The 4,165-nt window shown below is 40.4% G+C and overlaps 2 pseudogenes; both read left to right on the top strand.

The window, feature by feature from the left end:
• Positions 1–702: 702 nt before the first annotated feature.
• Positions 703–1,247, top strand: LOC102025637 (annotated as a pseudogene).
• Positions 1,248–1,303: 56 nt separating this feature from the next.
• On the top strand, positions 1,304–2,697 carry LOC102025302 (annotated as a pseudogene).
• Positions 2,698–4,165: the final 1,468 nt, after the last annotated feature.

Below are 4,165 nucleotides of genomic sequence, written 5' to 3'. Positions count from 1 at the left end.
TAAAAATAGTATAATTTTTGACAAAATGGACAGTTACAATCTAATGTTTATTAGTCTATTTGGAGTTGATAGTGAGGCCCTCTTTTATTGGAAGTCAAAATTTAATATACAGTAGAAAACAAAATGTGAATATATTGTTTGAACATTATGAAATTTAACAATATCTACTGAAACTTGATTTTAATGGCAAAGATAACCTATATTTGTAACTGAATACATGATCTTCCTAACATTTTAATTTGAATACCAGACAGGATAATTCAGTGGACAAACATAACGGTATAGGTGCTATTTCTTTCACTGTATTATCTATTAAATGACAAAACTTTGAGACTGCCGCTTCCGCCCCGCTTGGCCTCAGAGCTGATGCGGGCGTTCTGGAGCCCCCGGGGAGGGCCCATGAGCCAGCGGGGCGGTGTCCCTCCTCGCCGCTAAGCCCGGCAAGGCCAGGATGAAGAAGCTCCCGAGGAAGAGCCAGAACGACAACTTCGGGCTAAAGTACCTGAGGCTGCGCAGAGGCAAAGACCATGGTGTTTGAAAACGCTGCTATTTGAGATGAAGTTGCTCGTGTTGAGGAAAAGTTCCTTAAAACAAAACAAGAAAGAAGGTACTTGCTAAAGAAGCTTCTCCAGCTTCAGGCTCTAACTGAGGAGGACCTATAGGCAGCAGCTCCTTCGCACAGCTCCACTTTGCTCCTGATTTATGGTATGGCCGGCTCTGTGGGAAGCATACAGGGAGCTGGGCCCAGCACTGGGGCTGAGGAGCCATTTGGGAAGAAATCCAAGAAGGACAAAAAGGAGAAAGGCAAAGAGAACAGCAAACTGGAAGATCATCACCGTCCAGCCTGGCTTCCATGATGAGGGTGCCGCCTACCCTGTGGGCTACAGCAGTACTCAAGTGTACGCCAGTGTGAAGTACCCAGACCAGGTGTGTCTGTATACCTGCCAGATCAAGGATGGTGGTGTGCAGCCTCAGTTTGAAGTTGTTCCTGAAGAGGACCCCCAAAATGCTATGGTTGCCATGAAGAACTGCTCAGGACCATCAGTGCTCCTGTGGGAAAACTAATGCCTGACCTGCTTCCCTCAGGAGCTGACTTTTTCCGGGTTTTTCATCCAACCATCCTCAATCTGATACAGAGTTGTCCAGGAGCTCGAAAGTGTGTCAAACTTCCTGTGTTATGGCGCTTCTGTGGGCACCATGAGTGCATTGCTGAGAGCCCCCATCTGAGCGGACCACCTTTTCTGTAATTTCTACTGGCTGCGAGCTGCATTCGAAGAGTCCTCAGAGACCTTCAAGCCACGCAATGAAGGCGGTGACTGTGGAGTATGTACCTGTGAACTTCACCAAGGAGGAGTGGGCTATGCTGAATCCATCTCAAAAGAAACTCTATAGAGATGTGATGTTAGAAACATTTAGGAGTATAAATACTATGGGAAGAACTTGCGATAACCAGCAAATGGAAGACAAATACAAAAATTACTCAAGAAATTTAAGAAATGAAGAGGTAACAAAATTCTATCAATATACAACTTGCAACAAACAGGAAAACATACTCGTTCAAACTCCACATGCTTATGTGGACATGAAAGAAGCTGCTGGAAAGGAGCTGGAAGTCTTGTTTTTAGAGAGCCCCTGACAGGGAACTTATTAAATATGTCCATCTTACCTCACCCTGGAGAGAAGCCACAAGAGCATTTGGGATTTGATGACAAGCTGAGTAAATGTAATGAACATGGCAAAGACAGCAGTGATTTCTAGTCCTTTCAGAAGCACACAAGGACAAAGAATGGAGAGAAACCCCATCAGTATGAGCAGTGTTTGGGAAATCCTACTCTGAACTTAGTGAAAGAACTCACCCTGGAGAGAAGACCATTGTTCGTCAGAAAAGTATGAAAGACTCCCACACCCCCAGTGGATTTCAAATCCAAGAATCCAAGAATTGCCGCACCCCCCAATTCTTTCAAATCCAAGAATTCACTGGGAAGAAGCCATATGTACGCAGGCAATTTGGAAAAACCTTCAACACTCAAACTTGTAAAATTCTTGAAAGCATTCACCTGGAAGAAAATCCCTATGCATGTAAGCAGTGCGGAGAAGCATTTCATACACACAGTTGTTGCCAAAGACATGAAAGTAGTCACACTGCAGTGAGACCCTATATAAGTAAGCAACATGGGAAATCATTAGCGACACATTCAATGTCACAACCGTGAAAGTACGCATAATTGGAGAAAACTTATGCATGTAAACAATGTGGGAAAGCTTTCAGCAGACAAAGTTATGGTCGAATACATGAAAGAACTCACAGTGGGGAAAAACCCTATGTGTGCAAGCCACGTGGAAAAGCATTCACTACAAAGAAATATTCTAAAATACATGAAAAAATTCACACAGGGGAGAAACCTTACATGTGCAAGCACCGTGGGAAAGCATTCACTGCACACCAATCTTGTCAGACATAAAAGAACTCACAGTGGGGAGAAACCTTATGTGTACAAGCAAGGTGGGAAGGTATTCACTATAAGGAGTGACTATACAAGACACGAAAGGTCTCATACTGGAGAGAAACCTTATGTTTGCAAACAATATGGAAAAGCATTCACTACAAAGACTTATTTTAACATACACGAAAGAATTCACACAGGGGAGAAACCTTATGTATGCAAGCAACATGGGAAGGCATTCACTGCACACTGATCTTGCCAAATACATGAAACAACACACACTAGAGAGAAACCGCATGTGTGCAAACAGTGTGGGAAGACATTCGCTTCACACAAAGGTTGTCAGATACATGAAAGAATTCACACTGGAGAGAAATCTTATGTGTGAACACAATGTAGAAAGGCATTCACTATGAGATGTAGTTATAAAAGACATGAAAGAACTCACACTGAGGAGAATCCTTATTCTGCAAGCAGTGTGCAAAAATGTTCAGCATAAGGTGCAGTTGTAAAATACATGAGAAATGTTACACTGGAGAAGTCATATGTATGGAAGCAGTGCAGGAAGGCATTTGCTACACACCAACATTGTCAAATTCTTGAAAGACCGCATACTGGAGAGAACTCTTACGTGTACAAGTGATGTGGGAAGGCATTCACTACACTCTGATCTTGTCAAGAACATGAAAGAATACACAGTGGGCAGAATTATTATGTGTTCAAGCAATGTGTTAAAGCATCCACAATAACTATTTATAAAAGCCTTGAAAGAACTCACACTGTGGAGAAACATATTTGTAAACAATATGGGAAGGTATTCACTACATACCAATCTTGGCAGATACACGAAAGGACTCTCACAGATCAGAAAACATATGCTGGTGAGGCATGTGGAAAAAGATTTGCTAGTATGTCCTCATTTTATTTACATAAATCTCACCATGGGGAGGAAACCTATGTATGTAAACAATGTGGGGAACCATTCACTGAAGACATTTACCAACTACATGAAAGACGTCACACTGGAGGGTGACCCCATATGTGTAAGACTATTTTGAAAAACTTGTGAAAATTCCTCATATAATGGAGATCTGTACACAAATAAAGGAAAAATTTAATATCAATATTTCTTAATAGGTTTTCCAGAAAACATACTGCTGACAGAAATCTCCTAGAATGTATTCTGTGTTTTTCAGTAAATCTCTTGTAAATAACTGAGTTATGTATCTGTAGTCTTTACTAGAAACAATATTGACATATTTTATGTAAGCCATTGCCTTTGAACCTAATATATAGTATCCTCTAATAAAACAAGGTAAATCGAAGTGTATTTCTCACTTCCAAGTTAAAAAAAAAAAAAAAAAAAAAAAACTTTGAGAACCAGGTTCCTATTCATCCCCATTAAACCATTCACTAGATATTAAATCACATATTTGTCTATAAATTCGATTCTATCAGTAGCAGAGAAACAAAATGTTAATATGGTATAAATTATGAAATCAAACTTTAATAATATATGCTGCTTTGACACCTGGTACAATCAGGACAGCCCCAAATATTTAACATTTTGTTGCCCACCCACCCTGCTCCTGTGGATATAGTGTCCCAGCACTGTACCTGATCAACTAAATGAAGAACTTTGTTCAATATTTTTAAATATTAGGCTTTTTAAATATTAGGCTCTTAACAGCCCATTTAATAATTCAAATGAGCAATGTCTT

Source organism: Chinchilla lanigera, unplaced genomic scaffold (genome assembly GCF_000276665.1).
Source record: "Chinchilla lanigera isolate Chin_1 unplaced genomic scaffold, ChiLan1.0 scaffold00047, whole genome shotgun sequence".
Taxonomy (NCBI): domain Eukaryota; kingdom Metazoa; phylum Chordata; class Mammalia; order Rodentia; family Chinchillidae; genus Chinchilla; species Chinchilla lanigera.
Note: the sequence above shows the minus strand (reverse complement) of the source record. Positions and strands in the feature narration are given on the sequence as shown.